Raw genomic sequence first — 26,099 nt, forward strand, 5'->3', positions numbered from 1 at the left:
TTGAGATATCTTTTATGATTATTTGACTTGATTTCTTGATGTAATTTATGATTTGAATTGAGATATTTTTTGATGAGTATTCATGAGAACTTGGGTTTTGAGAACCAATGCTATTTTTTGGGTTGCCTATTAAAGAACCAAATTTGATTAGTATTATTTTTGTGGTATGGGATATAATTGTAAATTGTGAGTTTTGGGAAGGTAGTCTAGGTGCATGTCTATGGGAGTGGCTTGCAATGGGGGTTGGGGACCAAAGAAACTGCCAGGATAACTCATTGTAAGTTGTGTAACAAGTGATAATTCAGTAATTTAAAATATTTAGACACACGCTAAAAAGGCAAGTTAGAGATTTTGCATCACCCATGCCTTGAGTTCTTGCATAGGCAAAGGATGGGAATAGGATTATTCCTAATGAGAGGTATGACTAGTTTTGTTGTCTTCATGAGAGGGTATCCTAGTTCTGAATAGAATCACGAAGGAGCCAAGGTCTTGAAAGACTACCAAGGTAACCTTAGAATTAGCTCATGTGATGACAGTCCATAGCACATGTAGCCTGAGTCTCCTTCATGACTTTTTTATATTTTCCTATAGTGGTGTGCTTGTTAGATATTACCTTTGATGGTGTATTTATTGTGAGTTGTTACTCATTGATTTGAATGCCATTTATTTATGATAGTTGACTTTTATTGATGAGTGCCAACTACTTATTGTTCATGTTCTTATCATTGGATTTCCTTATTGTTGATGATTTACTCTTATTGATGATGATTGTTGTCTATTGATTATTATTCTTGGATATGTGGCCTTTGAGTTAAGGTTGATATCTTTCATTGAATTTATATTGATATCTACTTGGTATATGTATGTTGACCTTGGAATGTGGTGTTGGTTTTTAATTGAGTGTCTTTTCTATTTTAATTACCTCTTTTTCTTGAGTAGTTTGTGTTACCCTTGAGGTTGATTTGGCTATTAGGTTTCCTTTTCTAGGAATTTTTTATGTTTGATTAAAAGTTTCTGGATCATTTATTACCTTCCCTATACAGTGGGAGTGGGAGCCTAACTAGGTGACCACATAATCAGAGGTAATGGTTTCTTACCATTTGGGTCCCACTCACATTTCCAACTATTTGATGTTCATTGTAGGAGATGTACCTTTATCATTCTTATTTTTTATCTCAAAGACTTCTATTCAGTTGATGTATATATGTTATCTTATATTATGACTTATTCTATCTATTCTCACATACTATGCATCCTATGTAGTGGATGTTATTTATTGGATGTAATTTCATTGTGTAAGATGTGTTTATAAGTTTTCTTATGAGATAATGTATCTATTACTTGATTGTGATCATGACATTGTACTTAAGACTTAAACTAATTATTATAAAAAATTTAAAGTGACTCAACATGAATGAATCCTCAACAAATAAAAAATGTATTTTTACTTGCTTATGTGTAGTTTATGTGTATGTGTATGTGTATATTTCTCCCACATTGTTCTTTTATGTTGTTTAAAATTGTTGGTGTAAATAAGTATTTACTTATTAAACTTACTTAAGTTTTACTTAGGTTAATGCATTATTTAATTATTTTGCATTATTTTATTATTATTTTAGGTGAGACACTTAGGAGTTTGTGTACTCTCATTGAGTTACACAACTCTAATTATGCACATGGTGTCTACAACACAGGAGTATGCATCATTCACTGAGTTGTCATGATGACAACACAGTTATCAACACTCCTCATTTAGAACATGTTGTCTACACCACTAATTTGTGTGCTACACCATTGTAGGCTTATCCTCACATCATCGCACTTAATCCCTTGCTCAATGGAGGATAACCCATATTTGGTGGACATGTGCCTGGTTGTATGACATATCATGATGTTGACTTCTATGCATTCTAGAATCTCTCTTGAGGCCTTTATATTTAGGCACTCCTAGTGTACTGTAAATCAAATTATTGAATGAATATCGTCATTCTGATCATACTCTATCTATTTTGGTCTACTATGTGCTTGTGTTGAGTTCTTTAGTTCTTGGGTGAATTCTGGCCTAAGCCAAATTCTTACATGGTATCAGAGCCAAGGAGGATTCTCATCATGTAGCCATTCGAGACCATTCATGCTTCAGCACCTCAACACAAATCCAGAGGATCTACAAAAATTGGGAGTATCTAGACTCATATCTGACCTCACTGTTGCATCTAGAATGTCGATTCAGTGAAGATCAACTACAAATTTGGCTATATTTGGTGAAAGTTTATCATGAGGCAAAAAAATTTTCCAAATCGGAACCCTAAAGCCCTGATTTGCAATTGGGTATGATCGTTTCATTTGATCTAATTATTTAATGTTCAGATCTGCAATTATTTTGTTCTCTGCATTTTTTTCCCAATTTAGTATTTTTGGAATTTTACATATAGTCCAACAGAGAAAATATTTTTGCCAAACTAGGCACTGACACCTCGGCTCGGCTCTATATTTTCGGTGGGATATTATATTATTGGTGGGGCATTTTATTTTATTGGTGGGCAAGTCAATTATATCTAGCCTACAATTAATCCATAGACGGCACATAAATAGTGGTCATACAGCACATCGGGCTATTCATCAAAATTTGGCAAAAACACCTACACTGATGGCGACATTAATCACTGGAGCTCTGCACTTTGTATAACCACTATCGACACTTCTATTTTAAGCACATAAAAGTCTTGCTCCCCACAAATGTGGGATTAACAACAATCTCCAGCAGGCAAAAATCAAACTTCTAGCATTGCACTATGCTTTCTAGTGTCCTTCCCGGCTAAACCTCCCTTGCGCAGTTACTGACATGTGGTGCCCATAGGAACATTCCATGTGGACCACTTATTGTCTACTACGTGGCTGTGATCTCCATGTAGGTCCACATCCACAACAAGCGCAAAGTTAGCCATCCACATTGGATGTCCAGTTAGCCCTGCTAACTCATCATTGATAGTATCCACTGTGACAAGGACAATCACAATCAACATCTGACATAGAAGCCTAGTTAGCAGATTGTATGTTGACAAGGAGTACACGTGTTATTTTCATACAATCCATACATTGTTGATGTCATCCGAGGGTTGAGCTTGTGCTGACATCATTATTTTTGAGAGCTTAAAATTGATGCCCCTCTGGATGTCAAAATAGGCCAATTTACAACTGTTGTGACAATCATATGACCGTCAAATTTAACCCCATGATTCCCTAGTGCAACCCCTCTCAAGATTCATTTTAGTTTTTGCAATCCGACTTTAGGACCCCATAACTCACACATTTAGACTCCAAATCAGGTGCAACTTATTTTGAAATTGGGTAAAATTTTCTAATTTTTTTAGTGGTGTAGCTAGGTTTTGGTTTTGGTGCATGGATTGTTTAGAATTTGCATTTTTTGGTTACTGTACTTGGATAATCTTGCATTTTGCAACTTCAAATGCTCCGTATAGGCACATTTGGAGTTGAAAACAGGTTCCATTTTTTTGAAAGTGCGTATTTTTTTGTCTACTTTCTAGATCTGGCATTAGATTGTAGTGTTGTGTGGACAAAACTATCACTTTCAGCATAGGACCTTTCTTTGCTTTATAATGCTTTAGTATTGTAGCACATTGTAAGGTTTTAGATTTGTACTCTATTAAGAGGTTGTAACAAGCAAAATGAAAAGTCCACGAAGGCCAAAATTGGCAAGTGGACCATTGTAATCGCACTACTGATAAAGTGCCCAAAGCATCTATTTTGAGGGGGTTTCTTGATTTAGTAGAAAGGGGGGTGTTCTTGGTGTTGTGCTCTCTCTTTTCTACACTTTTCTTTCATTTTCTACATTATGTGCAACTTTAAGTTTCCTAAATTAACTCCTCATAATTATGCTTCGTGGTCAATCAAAATGTGGTATCACTTAATGCATAATGGAGTTTCACAATATGTAGATGGTACTCTTTCTAAACTAGCAGGTGATAATATATCAGCAACTAAAATTTTTGATTAGGTAGCAATGGATAGGAAAGCCCTAGGTGATATATGTTTTGGGGTAGATGATAAAATCATGTATAAAATCAAGAAATGTACTACATCCAAGGAAGCTTGGAATACCCTCAAAAGCCTTTATGGTAAAGTGTTTGAAGAGGATGTGTTCAAAATTGAAGATTAGCTTGTATCCTTAGATCCTAAGTCATATGACTCAATACAGGACTTCATCATTAAGGTGAATGAATTAAGGACAAAGCTTATTGATTGTGGGAGTTCTATCAGAGATGACAAACTAATCTATCTCATTCATAACAAGCTGCCATCAAAATATTCCATATTTGTATCTTCTTTTAACACCTCAAAGACTACCTTAGGGTCTGCCTACCCAAAAGTCACTTTTGATGAATATGCTAAATTGTTGGATGATGAAGAAAAGAAGTTGAAATCAATGGGGATTCTCAAATCACCTTAGTCCAAAGTATTGGTGGCTAATGAGGGTTCTCAACATTCAGCTGGATAGTCTTCAAATAAAGGAAAGGGTAAGAAGAAGTGGAAGAAAGACAAATCTGAGGATGTAGAAAAGACAACACCACAGTCCAATCAATAAGGCAAGTCCTTGAATTCCAACAAGAAAGGGGACAACAAAAATAAGGAGAAGAAGAAGTGTGCTTATTGCAAGAAATTGGGTCATTAAGAGCATGAGTGCTATCTCAAAAAGATTGATGAGTTGACCAACACCATGAAGAGACATAATGTTTCATTGCCTAATGCTTACAAGGATAAAGGGTCATCTTCAGATTCAAAGGGAAAAGTGCAAGCATTCATGGCAAATTCAAACTCTTCAAAGGAATGGATATTTGACTCTGGTGCCTCATATCATATGGGTTCTTCAAAGGAGAATTTTTCTTCATTGAATCACTCAAAGGTACTACACATCTTCATGGGGAATGATAGCAAAATGGAAGTTGAAGGAAAAGGAAATGTGAAAATGGAAAATGGAGAGTTTCAAGAGGTTATATATGTTCCAAACCTAAGTTCAAATCTCCTTTCAATCTACCAAATCACTCAACTTGGAGATGGACATAGAGTTGAGTTCCTTCTAGACTCAGTTCAAGTGCATAGTCTTAAAGATAATTCCTTGGTTGTAGTAGGGAAAGTGAATGATCACAAGAGTTTGTACTCTTTCTCTCACTTTGTACCCAAGTCTTCTTCAAAGGCCTTGTTATCTCAATCAAATTCAAACATGCAATTATGGCATGAGTGGCATGGTCATCTTGACTACCGCTATCTTTAGCAAATTTGCTCATACCAAATGGTGAAATGTCTACCTCAAATCAACTTTTTAAAGGGTGAATGTTCAATAGATTCAGTGGATATGCATCCAGAGGGGAAGTTACAAAGAGGAAAGTCTTCTAGAGCAACAAGTGTTCTTTAGATGGTTCACATGGTATTAGCAAGTTCTTTTGCATTCAGCCAAGGTCGCTATATACTTACCTTTGTTGATGACTTTTCAAGGTTCACTTGGGTCTACTTTTTGCATAACAAGAATGAAGTGTTGGACACATTTTTTAGCCTTCAAGGCTCATGTTGAACGAAAATCCAGGAAAGCCATCAAAGTACTCTGAATGGCCAATGGTAGCATGGATGTGAACAGAAGACTTAAGGACTTTTGTAGACATAAGGACATTGATCTTCAGACTCCTTCAGCATTCAGTCCACATAAGATAGATGTTGCAGCATTGAGGATCTGAACTCTTAAGTCTATTGTAATGCCCCGCCAAGGGATCCAAAGAATTTCACTAAGTTTGCCAAACAAATTTTTTTTTAATACATGAAATTAAAACCATTCACAGCTTATACATAGTAATGAAAGCAATAGCAATAATTCAAATGAAAGTAAATAGAACATACATAACAGATTACATTCTTCATGAATCCCTTAACATTGTATCACATCTAAATTACTATTCATCTAACATCACATCCTTAGCAATGTTACATCCAATGTTCTTAAATAATATACAAGTCCCTTTTTGTAATTACATTTTAGATTGCTCAATCATCCACCGTACATGTTACAAGGTATGAAAGGCTTAAAAGAATAAAGCATCCATGTAAATAAAGTACATCATCATCCAATATTAATCCATGATGCAATAACATAAATGAAATCACAAATCATACATGATACAACATCACAAAAGATGTAAACATCCATCATAAAAGATAACCATATATCACAAAACATAACTAAGTGCATGGTTCCTCCCAATCATAAATAGCATCATTAGACCATCGTGGATCCTAGCCATCCCTCCATGCATAACATTCCAAATTACCAAAGAGATCATCGGTATTAACATTGTAGGAATGTCACTCCTAACATATACTATATCATACAAAGTAAAGCATAATATATCATCAACTAATATATGCAAATCATCAATGTAAGAAACATACCAGTAAATACATCCATCATAAGGTATATCATCTATCGTAATGCTCCAATAACATTATGAAGATAAATACCAACCAAGAATACTCCAGGCACAGTGTCTCAGACAGATCTCAAATGATAAGAGTGGAAAAACACTACCACCCGACCACGTGGAACCTAAGTGGTCCACTCCCACCATGCTGAAGAGATAATCTCAAGTTTCAAACATGCTATCGAATCACAAAGCATAAAAATACTCTTTAAATCCAAGAATCCTAAAAGAAAACTAGCTCAAAGGTTCCATCACACAAAACCGACATCTAATTCCCAGAGGCACACAATGACATGTAGGAAACCTACTATGCAAGCGGAAAAGCGTCATCGTATTTATCACGTACAAGTTACCCTGGCAGTTAGCTAAACTCCATGGGTCCATACTGATCTCATGCGGCCACTAGTATCCCCTCATACTGATGAGGCATACTATGGAATGCAAGGTCACAACCATGCATTCTCTCTACTCCCATCCTAGTCTATACAAGCACTCGAGGCATGGACGAGAACATCAAAACAATTATCTTTTTAGGTTCATTTAATCCCCATTTAGTGTGTAAATGTTATCACTTATTAACCAAACTTACAATGAGTTACCCTGGCAGCCACTTAAGGCCCCGGCCCCCATTGCAAGCCACTTCTTGACACTACAAGTAGATTACCTACCCTAAGCTCATGGAATCATAAAATCACCACAGTCCTGTACAAGCAATTGTAAAAATACCAAAAGATAATCCATAAAAAGAATCATCAAATAACCATGATAAAAGCATCAAATATCCACAATAAGAATCATCAAATCTCCTTGAGCATCTGAAAAGCATCCATAGAAAATCATGACCACAACAGTTCTCTATTGGCAACTAAAGGCGTCACTGATAATCATAATAATCATTGGTTCTCAATAACCAAAATATATCTCAAAATAAATCACAATATCCATTGGTTCCCATCAAGCAACCAAGAATATCTCAAAATCATACTGATTGAAGACTCCAAAATGGTTGAGTCAAACATGTCACAATATGACATCAGTAAGAAATAAATCAACACTTCAGTCCCATCATGGCGACTAGAAAATAAACCAAGGATAATTGATCGATGACTCAAAAATGGTTAAGTCAAGTGTCTCATTCATAAGAATCTCAACTATAACAATCAGTAAATACAAACATTTCATAGAGCATATGATCACATTACCATGGTTGGGTTTATAAAAATCAAGATCAAATAAGATCAACATGCCATCACATCTCATAACCCCCGAGCCTCTGGTCACAACCTAGGACTGGTCAACACTAGTCAACCCAAAAATCCAAAACAAGAAGCATATTGAATACACAATGCAAACACATGTTTTGGTTTACTAAAATCACATGGATGAGTTAAGTGTAGAGATTTCCATTTTTCATTTCAAGTATACTTCAAGTGTATAGGATTTACCATTTGACCTACACGTCAACCCATTTGTTCCCTCGATAGCATTATTCTTCCATTAATTTAAATAATGTTCTAAGAATAGCTTAAGGGTAAATACTTTACTCATTAAATTGGTCATCATTGATCCTTAATTAAATTGTTCTCTTTATTTAACTATGTTCTATATTCTAATTGATTAACTCTTCTTTAATGTTACTTCAACTTTTCAACGTAATCAAAAAATCATTATTTGATAAATTATAAGAGAACCAATTATCAATCTTTGAATAAGAAGATTATAACTTTTATTAAAAATGATCAATTTAATCAATCAATTAACATAGGTACACCATCCATGACCTATTAACATTCTAATAGTTTCCAATTTGATATTACTAAGTCTCACCATTAAAATATCTAAGGTTATCATTCAAGTCATAAGGCCTATCAACTTTGATATCAATATTTCTACCATCTCATTAAAATAATTATATCAATTAAATCTCTATTACATAACATAATTATTAATTAAATATAATTAACTCTCATTAATTGATTTAGTTAATAATTGCATAACCATAGCAATGTTCCAATTAATATCAGTTGACTAATAACTAACTAGAATTCTGTAAGATAAAAGTCAACTATAATTCAATACTCAAATGATCATATCAATAATCCAATAATAATAACTTGTTAATATTTAATAACAAGCTATATTGAAAATCTTAATAATAATTCTGTAATGATCACATTCGTCATTCTTATAAGAATACTGATGTTTCCTTAATTAATCCGTATTATCAATAATCATTTAGATCATTATACTATTATTTATTAATAATTTGCTAGACCCAACAAACATTAATAAATAATAAACTCATCACAACTATTATTAATAGACCTAGAGAAACTTTACATAAGCTTCATTAGCTAAGTCTTAATACCATTAAGGTATTTTCATAATTTAGTTAATAATATATAACGTATTAATAATACCATAGTAATTCAAATTAATAATTCAATATCTCTTTCTGATTTAACAATAATCAACAAAATATTATATGAGAATAACTTATAGCATTTAAACTCATTCTAATAAATTTAGTAATTCTGAATATACAACTATATTCCAAAATTCAAATTACGACTTAAAAGTAATCATCTATAATAATTGATTACAAAATTTTCAACCCAATTTAAATCAGAACCATTTGATAAATATCAATCAAACATTGATGTCTCTTTCCAACTAATCTATGATAATTGTTACAATTAAAGATAACTTAATTATTTCATCTAAAACATTCTTATCAACCATAATTAGGGTAAATACTAATTAAGTAATTTGATTAATTTAAAACTATATTTTTTTATTCTGAAATTTATTTAGTTCACATATATATATATATATATATATATATATATATATATATATATATAATGTAATGCTAATTATATAAAAATTATTAACAAATATTTTTATTAATTAATACAATATCAAATAACATGTATTAGTAACAAATATTATTATCAACTAATACAATGTTTAATAATATGTGCAATCATCAAAAAGCGATCTAAAAATCCCTGCCAACCTTGAAATAAATGAGGCCTGCTGATCACAGGTACCCTGCGATGACACATGTACTCTGTGATCACATAGAGCCTGCATTCAATGCCGCCGGCGGTAAGGGAATGGGGGGTGCAGTGGTTAAAACCCTGCCCACCCAAATGTATATAATTTTTGTTTTATAAAACGTTTACAATAACGTTTTCTATTATGAACTAAAAACATGCAATTTGGGTTTAATAAATAAAGTTTCTCATTTCAACTTACACAAATATCTATATATATATATATGTATGTATGTATATACGTAAATGTATAGATATATGTATGTATGTATGTATGTATGTATGTATGTATGTATGTATGTATGTATGTATGTATGTATGTATGCAGATTTACAAAAGAGAATATATACTTAGATTTAAAGGACTTTTCTAAACAAGAATTTACCCTTTTAAATAATTTTTTTCTAAACATATCCATTAATCCATCCAATAGGTTTAACTATAAATTTGAAATCATCATTCTCAATTTGATTCTAATTCAAACCTAAACCCGTTTAGATCTAATTCTTTCTCATTTGGAACTAGGGTTTTCTATTGTTTTCTTCTCAACCAAATAAAATATCTAGATTCCAATTTCAAATTACAGATTCAATCATAGAGGAGATTCAGACACATACAACAGAAACAATGAAGACAAGAAGAGAAAGAGTGCAAAGGAAATATGCAAATATCATGAGTGCACCTAGACACTGATGCTAATTCGCCATGCCTCCGAAGTCCATAGAAAATCCCTTCCTTCTCCATCATTTGCAATTCCTCCAAGATCCAAGCCAATCGAATTCCCACGTGACTAGAAGTGCTTGAAGAAGCATAAGAGTATGTAGAAACATATGAGCATGTAGAAACATATGAGCTTCTCAAATGCATGTAAGCTTTGAAGCTTCCATTTTAGCTTGTCCAAAAACATTAGGAGAGCCTCTATTTAAAGGCCTCTAAGATGCATCTAGAATGTGTCTAGAAATAACTAGAAGATAAGTATTACAACTAAGCATGAGTCTACTCCAACCTTCTAGATGAGTCATAAGGTTGTAGACACCATGTGCTCAAATAAATTGCTAACTCCTAAGTGTAGACAACTAGTGCATTCTTAGAGTGCAAACTTCTGTGTTGTCTACATGACAACTCCTGAGAATTTGCCAACTCCTATATGAGAAAATATTAAAATAATGCACAATCATTAATATAATATTTAATTTACTCTTTTCAATTTAATTTATTTATTTATTAAATCTCATGCACTAACTTTAATAATTCAACTTATTCTTATCTTAATATATTTATATTTTAATCATATGAAATCTAGAATCTTTTAATAATTTTAATATATTTTCCACTTTTAAATTTCATTTGCAAAACTTAATTGCTAAAATACTTATTAGCTTTAATAATAATATTATTTAGTCATTTATTTGAAAATGAACTCCAAATATATTATTATTAAAATAAATATTGTCACTTTCCAAATTTAAACTTATAGCTTTTATTTTCAAATTTAGTTATTTTATTTAATTAATTTTCTAATTAATTAAATAAAATAAATATTAAAATACCATATTAATTTTCCATTAAATTAAACCATTACTTAAATCTTTTAATTAGGCTTAATTAATAGAAAATACATCAAAGACTCATAAAATAAAATACAAAAATCCATCATAGCCAAAATACATACAAAATCAAACCAGGGGTTAATATCACGAATTATGTTATCCAACGTATTCGAAAGGTACTCAACTCAAATACTTGTCCTAATTTTCAATTAGAAAAAATTGCTTAAAGGGTTGGGATTTGAACTTGAGAATTTATCTCCCTTCTCTTATCATTGAGATGATGTGATAGGGTACACTCATTTTGGCAATTCAGGGAAGTTGATACCCGGTACTTGCAACCTGCATAAAAAAACCATGCATGTACAAGCACAATATATACTAAACTAAATAGGCAATGGTAGGAAGTGGTGCATTGTGTAGATCCTAACTAGCAGGTGACTAGGACTCCCTTCCTTAACCACATCAGACACGCCATACATAAGAACAAACACACACACCATACACATGCAAGTATGGGGTAAGTATCCATAAGAAAACACATGTGATAATAAACCATCAATCAATCTAATCATCATCAATAACTGAAAGCAATGTAATGATCATCATGTACCCATGAAATGTAAAGTCTAAATGATCTCATCATATAATAAACTAAATTTGAAACAATATCTGATAATCTCAAAACAATGCTGCTAACCATCAACATAAAACTAGCTCTAAAAGAGCTCGACAATGATAGCAAAAATGCGACCTAGGGGTAGGCACTACATCTATGGCAATTTGCATGATTTATGCCAAGTCTCTCAATCCATCCTTAGAAGTCGAAGCAATCTCTAGTGCCACTCACATTCTTAATTGTTCTCCTCATCTAGCCTTAGATGGGAAAACTCCTTTTGAGGCATGGTGCGGTAGAAAACCTATTGTGACACACTTCAGAGTCTTTGGTTGTCCTGCATGGGCTAAGAAATCTTCCAAGGGATGCAAGGCACAATCATCTCGGCCTTGTACTTTCATTGGTTATGAAGATAGTGTGAAGGCATACAGACATTTAGATACAGAGACACATTACATTTTTTTGGAGAAGGATGCATTTTTTGAGGAAAGTTCACCCAGCTTGTCCTCTACTCCTCTTCGCACATCATACTGTGTGGATATTGATAGTGATTCTAGCAATAGTGCTTCAACAAATTCAGACACATGGAGTTCTGTCGATAGATACAGTGAAAGGTCACTACATTAGTTTAGTCCACATGCATACATCGCCACAGTGATAGGTCCAGAATGGTAGGGTGCATCTAGTCTTCCAGATACAGGTTCAGTGACAAATTTGGGGGATAGTATTGATGATATGCCTCTTCTTCTTGATGCAAAATTACCTTCTTTAGTTGTCACGAGAGCTCCATCTGACTCTCTTGTTCATTCTCTACATGATCAATCCTCCTAGGTTGAAGTGATTGTGGATACTTATGATCAGCAATTACAACAGGGTTCTTCATCAGTTGTAGAGTTAGACAATTCTTTGGGACAGGTTCTTTAGCTAGTTGAGTAGGTTTTAGAGACATCACTTATTCATGGGATTCTTTCAACACACAGTGGAAGCATCTCATTTGTACCCTTGGCATTATTTCTTTCTAAGGGGAGGAACACCATTCTACAGTCTTGGATCAGCTTCTTCATCATAGCAGTCACTATTCGACATTCTTCTTTGGGGGGGAAGCCTATCTTGTCTCTCTTCCTCTTCTCATCATTCTCTTATGTATATACTAGATATATGTTGTAATGGGGGGGTCTTGATTACTCCAGCCATCCATACATCCTTATTCATCTCTCTTTTTGGGGGAAGGTTTTTCCCATGAGGTTTTCCCTCTTTCCCCACTTTATGGGAGATTGCATATCATTATGTATATGGGTACCTAACATGGCCTAGTAGCCAGGACCCATATTGCATTTCATCCTAGATTTTGTAAGCTTAAGGGCATTCCCGTAAGTTGCACTAAAGGGGGGGTGTTGGTGTAAATAAGTATTTACTTATTACACTTACTTAAGTTTTACTTAGGTTGATGTATTATTTTATTATTATTTTAGGTGAGACACTTAGGAGTGTGTATTCTCATTGAGTTGCACAACTTTAATTATGCACATGGTGTCTACAACACAAGAGTATGCATCATTCACTGAGTTGTCATGATGACAACACAGTTATCAGCACTCCTCATTTAGCACATGTTGTCTACACCACTGATTTGCATGCTACACCATTGTAGGCTTATCTTCACATCATCGCACTTAATCCCGTGCTCAATGGAGAATAACCCATATCTAGTGAACATGTGCCTAGTTGTATGACATATCATGATGCTGACTTCTATGCATTCTAGAAGCTCTCCTGAAGCCTTTATATTCAGGCACTCCTAGTGTACTCTAAATCAAATTATTGAATGAATATCGTCATTCTGATCATACTCTGTCTATTTTGGTCTATTGTGTGCTTGTGTTGAGTTCTTTAGTTCTTGGGTGAATTCTGGCCTAAGCCAAATTCTTAGAAAAATTTATTTAAAAATTGTGTTATATCCCGAGTTTCAACACTAGCAACTCTAGGCATATTGTACACCATCAATTAACAAGTAGTGAAACATACAACAAGATTAAACAACAAGAATTATCTATAGAAAATATAACCAACAAAATTGGAAACAATAGAACTATGAACAATAAAACTTGGATTAATAACACTTGGTGTTTTAAATTCTATTTTGTGACTTTATATTTCATCTTTTGTTATCTTAGTAGTGATAGTCAGATTCTAGGAGTAAGCCTATTTTAAGGGAATGAGGATGTAATATGCCTCCTTTTCTATTATTGTAGACTTAGTCATTAAAATTCTATATGACTCTCTTATAGATGTGTTATCCCTTATTTGATATTTGAAATGCAATACTTTGATATGTTGAGTAATTGATATTAATATTTAATCTAGGGTATGTGCAAGATCATGTGGTATGCCAAAAAGTGGCGATCTGAAAAATATGTAGTTTTGAAATGCCTCAAAACTTTTCAAAATCTATTCTAACATTTTTCCCACCCATCCTAATAATGAACGAAAATAATTAATACCTTTATAAGGCCTACTATATCTTTTGATGCCAACCCTATATGGTCAACTTTAAAAGTATTGGGAAAATACATTTTTGGGTTGTTCTTATGTGTTTTTTACTTCAAACATGTAGTTGACGACTTTTTTTCACTAAATTTTGATGAAACAAAAAGGGTTTCTTAAGAATGTTCTTAGCTTTCCATAAATGTGAGTTTTATCAAATTATGAGTTAAGTAAGTAATTATTACTTATTTTCTAATGGATTTACATATAAAGCATTGATTAGCACATTTCTTTAAAAGCAACTATAACTTTCAAATGGTAAAACATTTTTGAAATCCAAAAGATGCATCACATTCTATGCTTCTTCTACTTTAAGGAAAAAATAAGAATAATTAAATTTTGCAAAATTTTGAATTAGTTAAGGTAGTTAGACACAAGAGATTTTTTATTCCAAAAATAGTAAAGTAGAAAACTAATAGTTAATCATTTATTTAGAATAAAAATACACAAAGGTATGTGTCACATCCAAGCATGAGTCTACTACTTCTATCTATAATACTATTTAAAAATATTATCATTTGATTTTGATTAAGGTGGTTAGACATATTTGTACTCCTTATTTTTATCCTTAAAAGTTTGTACTATTGTATTAAAATTCCAAATTTGGGGTGAGTGCATCAAGATGGTGTACAAAAGGGGCATATAAGTGGACACCTTTTTTTTGAAATTAGGTAAACTTGAACTTGAACAAAAAAATTTGAGGGTCATCCACTAAAAATGACAAGATGCATACAACATATAAATTGTAGTACTCTAAATTGACCTTCTAAACTACTAGAGACTTTACAAAATTGATAAGATTAGGTGGGTCAAACTCTGGGCACACAAAAAACACTTCCTAATTTTTTTAGAAAGCATAACATAATTGTTTTCATGTGCAACACAAAAGACATAGTTATATTTAGTATTTTGCATATCCCTTTGGTAGGATGATAGTTAAGAATCATATCTAGAATTTGTGAATTTTTTTATAATTTTATGATGCGTATTTTTTTTGTTATGAATTATCGAATATGTTAGTCTCAGATTGGTTTTGGCAATTGAGTGTCAACACACTTGAGAAAATTCTAAGAATGATGTTGAGCTACAATATGTGCCAAGTCAAAAATTCAATAGGTGTCGAGTGAACTCCAGGTGTTGAGCAAGTATCAAGTGTCAAGTGATAAGTGATGCCAAGTCACTATAGGTGTCAAGTAAAGTATAGATGCCAAGTGAGACAAAATTACTATAGGAACCAAGCAAGAAAAAATTCCTATATGAGCCGAGCATCAATAATTAGTTAGTGTCAAGTAACATACAATCAACATATGAGTTTGTGCCTTCACAAACTCATATGTAAACTATTTGTGAGCCAACTCAGGATGAATCTTGAAGGATAAGATTGAATCTATTACATTCCTTATGTAATCAACATGTAGCCAATTAGAAAAATGGAGAAAGCATGCAACCAATTAGAAAAATGGAGAAAGCATGCAACCAATAGGAAAACTATAAGGATTTGAGTAGAAAAGATGGATGAATATTTATCATAGATTCATACCTAACCCTAAGTCTTCAAAGCTTTTATAAGGAGGTCAAAACCCCATAATTAATGTGTGTGTGTGTGAGAGAGTTCCATGGGAGAATGCTAGCAAAGTTGGAAGAGTTGTAAAGACTAAGAAAAGGAAGAGTAGCACTGCAAAATCAAGTTGATCAGAAAAAAGCATTAGCACTATGAATAGAGTCATATAAGATTAGAAAGGATCAGATCAAATTGAGCAGAACAATGATCTGGAATCAAAAATTGAAGATTGTAAGTTATCAGGTCAACACATTCTAATACTTTCTAGCCATTGTATTATGAATGAAAATCCTATGGAGATAGGTTGGTCTAGTAGCCATGTTATAAACCTTTAACAAGATGATAAATCCTTTAGTAGGGTCACATTCCTAGTGAGTGTTTGTAAATACTCTAACCAAGTCACTTTTAACAGGGTGTAAAGCCTTTAACAGGGCAGACCTTTCATAGGGAAGACCATTGGAAGTGATCAAACTTTGTAACCTTAATCAGTTACATATTGTTTCAGTGATAATTTGTGGGTGTCATCCCCACCCTAGTTTTAGCTTCTCATTTTGGAGGGGTTTCTATGTGACCAAAATCTTGTGTTATCTATTTTTATGCATGTCTTTACTTTCATGTTTATTAGACATATTAGATGCATGGATTGATCTTAGTTAAAAGTTTGAAAGGCTAAAATATTGTCACTTCTAATTCACCCCCCCACCCTAGAAGTAAAACTTTCCACTTGTGAATTCCAACAATTTGTATCAGACCAAAGTCCTGACAAGAAGAAGCCTTACAGCTTGGAGAAAAGATCTAGAAATGGAAGTCTACAAACTTTGGAAGATCAAAGAAAAGCAGGTGATTTCATATACAACTCATTCTACATACTTTAAAAGAAGCTAGAGAAGAACTGAGAAAATCCTTAAAGAGAAGAAGAGATATTTCCATAGTTGAGAATGATAAACAATACAAGGAGATTGACACCTCAAAAGTGTTTGCAAATGAAGATTCCAAAGAGTTTGATGCAGCAATATCAGACTTGATGGAGAAGAATAGAGCTCAAGTAGAAGAGATTAGAACTCTCAAGCTTGAACAAGAATCACAAGCCATGATGCTTTGTGAAGTGACTGAATAGAAGAAAAGAGCCATTGAAGATAAGGTTATGATAGAAGAAGACAAGAGAAACCTTGCCAATAGATTGGAGGAAAAGTCAATTGAGCTTGCAAGAATTTCCAACATGTAGCTAGACATCCTAAGTTAGATAATGAATGCACATCATGAATTGAATGTCAAGGACATTGAGATAACCACACTAAAGATGCAAAATGAACAACTACAAAATGACCTAAAAAGAGAGAAGGATATTGCAGAGAGCTTCAATGAACCCAATAAGGCCATCAAGTACTTTGAATAGCTTCTAAAATCATCAAGATCCAACAATGACACCTTGGGACTAGGATACACCAGCACTAAAAAAGGAGAGTCATCAAAGACTACAGAAGAAAGAATTGACAAAGGTAAGAACACTAAACCCACTTTTCATTTTTGTGGTAAAAAGGGACATATCTCTAACATGTGTAGGAGTAAGAAAACCCATCAGCATGAAATACCCAAAAACATTGGTCACTATCACAAGTGCAACAAGCAAGGACATCAAGCACATGACTGGAGGACAAAAACTATCAGGACACCAAGATTTGAAGGTCACTACTCCAATTGCAAGAAGTATGGACATAGAGCTTTTGAGTGCAGATCAAAGCCTATGTATCAACTAGCAAGGTCAAACAATCATGGAAATCACTACAACCGGGACTACAACAACAACCGGGACTACAACAAGAGCCATAGTTGTCACTACTGTCAAGAATATGAACACATTCCTAAAAATTGCATAAGAACACATTTTAGTGGAAACTACACCAAATGGCTCATCCAAACTACATGCTTTAGTTGTTTGAAGATTGGAGACATTAGCAAGAACTACCCAACAAGGTCAAAGGCACCTAACTTACAGTTCAACAAAGGAAAAGAGAAGGTAGATGTTGAGCACATCAGAAGAGAAATGAACAAAACATGGATGAAGAAAGATGAAAGCATCACATCTAATGAAGGGATCACTTCACCCAAAAGGTCAAGTGGTCACACTTCATCAAACTAAGAAAAAAGAAGGTATGAGGGACTAATATACAAAGCTTTATCATACATCAGTCCCAAGACAAGCAAGTACTAAAAAGGAGAGATCAACATAAATAAAGATGCAAAGTTAAAATTTTAAGTTTTCACAAGTGTTGTTGAGTGGTTAGTTGCAACCAAGTTGGTAGTAGATTCTAAGTGAAGAGAAATTCTAGTTGAAGCTGAGTAAGGGAAACCCCAGTGTATGCCGAGTGTTTGAAAACCAATGGAAGCTGAGTAAAGCAGAATTGCTTAAGAAGCCGAGTGGATAGCTATAAATGCACTAAGCATTTAATGCTATGAAATAAGGGTATATGATCATATTTTGTATCATTTTCCCCCATCAAGATCAACGAGAAAAGATGAAGAAGAGAGTATAATGAATTCCACGTAGAATTTTGAGCATTTGAGTAGATTTCCACAAAGATTTAGCACAACTTCATCGATTCCAAGGTATTTATACTAGTGTTGAGCTATGGAGTTTGAAAATTTTTCATGTTTGAACCCTAGATTATACAAATGGCCTCTAGTTCTAGGAAACCTCGAGAAGAAGAGTCGTTTGAGGTTCAATTAGTGTCAAATGAAGTTAAGCAACCTAATTTTTGACCTATCCCTAAAGTTTCCTACAAAAATGACCCAGTTAGAGCCCTATCTATAATTCGTCCTAAGGTAGTAATGGTGCAAGATGTTAGGAGATGTTATAATTGCAAGATAGGTGCTATAGGAGACATGGGGATCAGAGAAGCTTATGATAGATTTTGTGATAATGGAATCTTAAAGGAAGAATTTGAAATTTTTGGGAAGAAGGGTTTAACTCGTGCCCTAGAGTTCCCTACTATCTTCAAGACTGAATGGATAAGAATTGTGTTGAGTAGGATTCATGATGGTAGTTTATGGTTAGAAAATGGTCCAATCAAGATATGTAAAAGGATTGTTCATAGGGTAATAGGGTATCCAACCCTAGATCGGCCCAAGACCCTCAAAAATGACTCGAAGGAAACAATTATTAAGAATACATGAGCCAAATGGAATAAAGGAGGCATGACCATATATAATATTAAGTATCCCCTTGTTGATTTTCTTGTGAGAGTCATTTCCCACAATTTTTACCAATCTAGTGGACTCAACAGTGTTCCATGTATTGCAGTGGATGTTGGATATAAACTAGTAAAGATGTTGGATATAAACTAGTAAAAAAGGATCATACCTATGACCTAGTAGAATTGAAATTGCAACAAATCAATGAGAACTTAGGAGCTATAAGGAGAACTAAGGGAGCCCAATGTAAATTTGGTGCAATTTTGATTTTTATATTTTTCTATGTAAAGAATGAATTTCCATCCTTTGGAAAAGTTAGTTGGAAAACAAATAGGTCTATTGTAGCCCAGGTGAATGAATATATTGAACAAATGGGGGAAAACTTTGAGACACTCATGACTAATTATTTTGAAGATTTCAAGAATTCAATGAAGGAAAGACTTAGGATTCCAGTCTCACTTGTGGAAAAGCACATAGATGACATCTATTTTCTTGTTGACATTGAATATACCTACATTAAAGTAGCCATACCAAGGGTAACATCACTTAGACCTCTTGGTTATGATATAAACATTGATGAGACATCTGCAGCAATTACAACATTATTAATAGAGGAAGTGGATAAGGGTGCCCCGCATTTTGGTACATATGATGTGGTGAGATCCAAAGTGGATATGGAGTTAAAGAAAACCTCTACATTAAAGAAAAAGGACAAGCTAGTAAAGAAGCTCAAGGCCAAATTTGGAGAAGGCACAGCAGAGGTAGAGGAAGAAGAAGATGAAGAAGATGATGAAGAGGAATAGGGACAGGGGCCACTTGCAATAACCCAAGCAATCGGTGAGGATGTTGAGGAAGAAGAAAGTGTAAAACAATAAGCACCTAAGGTAGAACCCAAGAATAGGAAAGTACAAAAACAACCTACTACATAGCCAAAAGGCAAAAAGAAAATAACCAAGCCAAGCCCAACAAAGCCTACCACAAGGGCAAATACAAGGGCAGCAACAAAGGTGGCAAAATAACAAGAGAAGAAGAAAGCCATAGAAAAAGGAGGGCCAATAGAGAAAAAGAGGAGAAAATGTGTGGCACCTCTAGAGTCAGACGAGGAGAGGACAAAGTTTGATAATGAATAATTCAGAGTGGTAATTCACACCACTAAATCTAACCTAGAAAATGTTTATGACAATATTAGGGATAATGCAGATTTAACTAGATTGAAAACCATTGATTTCAATAAGTTATGTAGAGAGGAGCATAACATAGTAGAAGAATCAATCTACACTATGATGGCCAAGATCAAGAATAATCCACTTGAATTGGATAATACCATGCCCAAGCAGTTATATACAATTGTAGAAAATAAATGGCATTATTGCCTAAAAATGGAGAAAGAAATAAGGGAGTCAACTTTGGCTTGTGTAATGCTTGACCTCACAAAATGTCAAATAAGAAAGGAAAGCAAGAAACATGGGAGAAAATTTGCACCCAAATAGAGCCTTTAGCATTTTACAAAATAGAATTGAAGATTTTGTAAAGACATCCACACAAATGTGGAAATTGATTTATGGGTAGACTACAGTGAAGGAAGGATAAGAAGATCCCTTTGAGGGAATAAATAATGATGAAAAGGAAGAGAAAAATGAAAAGGAGGAAGAAGGAGAGAAAGAAAAAGAAGAGGTAACAATGGAGAAAGAAACATAGAAAGGTGATGAGGTAACAGCTGAGAAGTAGCAACAGGAATAGAGTGTGCAAGACACACAACTATCACCACCTAGGTCTCCACATGCTACACCTACACCTACAAAGATAGTAATTGTGAAAGATGTTCTTGATACTTCAAGTTAGAACATTAATCCATTGACTGTAGAGAATCTTAGAAAGATTCTTCACCAAACAACTTTACAATCACAGTTGTGCACCAATCTAATTTTGGTGAGTTTAGAGGAACAATAGAAGGTAGTAGCTAAGATTAAAAAGGAGAAGGTGAATCCACAAGAACCATTTAAGAAAACTCTAATAGCTACAAGTGGACAATGTCAAGAGCAACAAGTACAAGATGCATCTACTAAGGTTGATTCCACAGTGATAGTAACTTAAACTGTTGAGGAGCAAGTGAAGGGGAAAATAGGACAAAGGGATACCTCTACTCCTATAGCACAAAGTCAAGGTGCACCTCCTTTGATCACTATAATTGATCAAGGTAGAACTAAAGAATACAAGGAAGAGGAGAAGACCCCTAAGAAAAAGGAACAAGAGGCAATACAAACATTGGTTAATCTGCCTACTACAAGGACTCCTACTAAGCATTTGAGCACTGATGTAGTACCATTTCAAATATGAGCACCAGGCTAGAGTTCTACCAAGGTAGTAAGGTTACTTCGTTATGAAGACCCTACACTTGATGAGAAGATAGTTGTACCTAGCTATGACTACAAAACAATGAACATAACATAGATCAATGAAGTGCAAGGGGCACTGGAGAAGAAGGAAAAATGGGAGATACTCAAAAATGAGTATAGACAAAGGCAAGCATTGATAGAAATCAAAGACATCTTTCTTGATGCTTTCAGCCTACCAGTACCTGATGAAACAAAGCCCATCATGGAGCAACTATCCAACATAGTGGACCAAGTACAAAATGAAGACCTAGATACTAATGTTAAATTACTAGAATGGTCTGAAAATAAGTTCCAGATGAAGGTCAATGAGAAAATATCTAGTGAGATAGCACTATCACAAGTAGAACTAGCTAAAAAGGTAGAAAAGGTGAAAGAAATACTTGAGAATATATTCTCATTGTACTTCAAATTGTGTGATTTCTCATGCTTCAAACAAGAAACAAGCTAGAGGATATTGAGCTTGGAAAGGAATCTTAAAATATCTAGCACACAGCTATCAAAGGATCCAGCTCAAAGTGAAAAGCATTTTGCCACAATGCTTCATAGCCAAAAGGAATTAGTTGTACTTATAGTACATGAGGCTAAAATCAAGGCCAAGTTGATATAGATACAATCTGCCATAACCCAACAGATGGAAGTTTTGCACAAAGAAATGGCCTATGTAGAGAATGTTTTGAAGAAAGATCTCAATATTTCTAGATTGGAAGGACATGTACACCTTGCAGCAGAGATGGCCATCCAACTTAAAGCACTAAAAATTGCATTAGACAATTGGGATGCTTCTCTAAAGATCATAATGGAGGTAAATAAAACTTTTTTGGCTAAATATTCAATTCATCCATAGGATCCTTTGACATAAGTGTCAAAAAAGGGGGAGATAATAAGATATGGGGGAGATATAATAAATTGGAAGAGTGAATACATTATGGAGATAATAAATGAGACCCAAAGGAGGAGATATACCCAAAGGGGGAGATAATAAAATTTTGAGATATAGCAAAAAGGATACAATACTGCAAGGAAGATGTGTGAAAGGGGGAGGAGAAACAGAGTAGATAGAAATAGAGCACACATGTAAAGGAATGACAAAGAATAGATAAAGAGTATCAAAAACATTAGCATGAGACAAATCTAGCTTAAGGAATTTTTTATACAAAAATGGCACATCAACTTAGGGGGAGTTACACATTTTTGAGGTATATAGTCTTCTACAAAAAATTTGAACAAGTTTTTGAAGTTTTGTATATATATCAGACAAGAGGTGTATTATGCTTATAAATATTAGATTCATAATGTTTAGTTAAGTTTTTTTGACACTCTTGTCAAAGGGGGAGATTGTTGGTCTCAAATTGGTTTTGACAATTGAGTCTCAACACACAAGAAAATTCTAAGGATGATGCCAAGCTACAATATGTGTTGAGTTAGAAATTCAATAGGTGTCAAGTGAACTTTAGGTGCTGAGAAAGTATCAAGTGCCAAGTGATAAGTGATGTTGAGTCACTATAGGTGCCGAGTAAAGTATAGATGCCGAGTGAGATAGAATTACTACAGGATCCAAGCAAGACAAAATTCTTGTATGAGCCAAGCATAACCAATCAGTAAGTGTCGAGTAACATAGAATCAACATATGAGTTGTTGCCTTCAAAAGCTCATATGTAGACTTTTTTTGAGCCAACTCAAGATGAATCTTGAAGGATAAGATAAAATCTATTACATTCCCTATGTAATCAACATGCAACCAATCAAAAAAATGGAGAAAGCATGCAACCAATAGGAAAAGTGTAAGGATTTGAGTAGGAAATATGGATGAATATTGATCATGGATTCATACCTAACCATAAGTTTTCGAAGCCTTTATAAGGAGGTTGAAACCCCATAATTCATGTTTGTGAGAGAGAGAGTTGTATGGGAGAATTCTAGTGAAGTTAGAAGGGGTGTAAAGACTAAGAAAAGGAAGAGTAACACTACAGAATCAAGTTGATCAAAACAAAGCATCAACACTATGATTAGAGTCATATCAAATCAGGCAGGATCAGATTAGATTGAGCAAAACAAGGATCTAGAATCAGAAATTGAAGATTGTAAGTTATCAGGTCAACACATTCTAATACTTTCTAGCCATTGTGTTAGGAATGAAAAACCTATGGAGATAGGTTGGTTTAGTAGCCATGCTGTAAACCTTTAACAAGGTGATAAATCCTTTAACAGGGTAACATTCCTAGTGAATGTTTGTAAATCCTCTAACCAAGTCACTTTAATAGGGTGTAAAGCCTTTAACAGGGCAAGGCTTTCACAAGGCAAACCATTGGAAGTGGTCAAACTTTGTAACCTTAATCAGTTACATATTGCTACAAGGACAATTTGCGGGTCTCATCCAAACCCCAGTTTTACCATCTCATTTTGGTGGAGTTTCTGGGTGACCAAAATCTTGTCTTATCTATTTTCATGCATGTCATTAATTTCGTGTTTATTAAATGTATTAGATGAATGGATTGATCTCAGTTAAAAGTTTGAAAGGTTAAAATATTGTCACTTCTGATTCACCCCGCCGTTCAGAAGTAAAACTTCCCACTTGTAAATTCCAACAGAATAGACTACATCCTAAAGTGTGTTGAGTATAACTTGCATCAAAATAATTGAAAATAGAATTATTTTTTAAAATATGTATATAATCAAGTCTAGAATAGTAATATGTAATTTATTTTGAATTTGGTTAAGTATATGAAAATTTATTAAAAAAATGGTAGATATATGCATGTGAGGAATGTCAAGGAATTGATAAAAGTAATTAAAGTTTGCAATGTTAATGTTGTCCAAAAAAAGAAAAAATTATATGGTTAAAAAGCTAAGAAGATGTGTAAGATTATGGCGATGATTTTAAAGATACCCACATCACCATTAGTATATCTAATGAAGACAAAGATGATAATAATGTCTAAAGGAAAACAATGGAGGGAAAAAAATCTCCCAAGCCTTTGGGTCATTTTCCTAGGCTATCACCAAGCCATAAGCTAATTGGGTTATGAAAATAAAGAATGCATTCAGAACTCAATCGGGTTTTATAAAACCTAATCTAGTTTTAAAAAACCTGATCGAGTTCTACAAAAATAGATCAGGTTCTACAAACTCAATCAGGTTTTCTATTGCTAATTCACAAGGTTAGATTGAGGGAGGTAGTGAGAGAGATAAATAGAGAGAGAGAGAGGGGGGGGGGAGGGAGAGGGAGAAATTCCCTTTCTCATAACCTCTCTCTCTCTCTCTCTCTCTCTCTCTCTCTCTCTATACCTTTTTCTATCACCTCTCTCTATTTCTCCTATCCCCTAATCCTTTCTCCATCTATGTCTCCCTCTCTCTATAATTATTTCTCTTTATCTCATCCCCTAATCTCTCTCTCTCTCTCTCTCTCTCTCTCTCTCTCTCTCTCTCTCCCCCCCCCCCCCCCCCCCTCTTATTCCCTCTCCCTCTTTGTATCCCCTTCTATCTCTTTATACTAGCCTCACCCTCTCTCTATCTCTCATTCTCTCCACCACTCCCTCCCTCCATTAATCTACTTTTATGCAGCAGTAATCAAATTTTGATTGGGTTATACAAAACTTGATCAATTTATTTGTCAATATGGATAATGAAGTTAGAACTCAATAACCTAATCAAGTTATTGAAAACTATAAACAAAACAACATGTCAATGGTTATTATGTTGTTTTAGTGTAGTCCACCACATTCTACTATCATTCCACATGTATTTCTATACCAGGTATGCAAGTGTAAGGTTTTTTGTGCTTCGAAATGCTAAATTTTATATTTTTCATGCACCAACATCTTATTTTATGTTAGTATCCTATGATTGAGCATAAAATAGTCATGCAAATTTGTTTAGCTTTGTATTTTATTTTTAATTTTATTCATGTTATTATTTATAGGGTAAATTACATCTAAAATCATGGGAAAGAACAAGAGACGAATGATTGAAAAATGAGAGGCAACAAAGGAAAAAACAAGGGAGTGTATGAGGAGATTACATGAAGGTACATCATCAAATGCATCCAATGTAAGTGATGAAGATCTACCTATTGATATTGATGTTGCAAACACACCTAATTTGACAAATAAAAAAGTTTAACATACCCCAATTGAAATGATTATGGCAAATAAACTTACGTCACTTGATGCTCCTAATGTGACATCTCAAGTTCAAATGATGAATACACATGAATTAATGAAAATATAGATCATGCACATACATCAACATATCCTAGAATAATTTTTATAAAACCAAAGTTTTTAATTGACATTGATGAAAATATTTTGAAGCCAATGCATGATAAAATGTCAAAAAGAAATTATAGGAGAATTGTTCAAGAGATTTGGAATAACTATTTTGAAAATTTAAATCAAAGTGGTAGATGCCAACTTGTTGAAATGGTTAAAAATCTTAAATTTAGAGGGACAGTGAGAATTTTGGGGTTAAGAATGTCTAAAAATAATAGTGAAAAAAGCATTGTTAAAAATCTCTTTGATGCATACAAATCCATTGGTTCAAAAAAACCTACTAAAGATGACAATACAAGTCAAAGGGTCCTCACATCAACCATAATGGGAAAGGAAATGGAAAAAATTCATATGGCAAGCAAAACAAGTAAAACATTAAGGATAATTAGAATAATGTTACTCAAAGCTTTAGTGCTCGGTGAGAAAAATTT

This window comes from Cupressus sempervirens, chromosome 8 (genome assembly GCF_028749045.1).
Source record: "Cupressus sempervirens isolate cs-2001-9-10 chromosome 8, ASM2874904v1, whole genome shotgun sequence".
Taxonomy (NCBI): domain Eukaryota; kingdom Viridiplantae; phylum Streptophyta; class Pinopsida; order Cupressales; family Cupressaceae; genus Cupressus; species Cupressus sempervirens.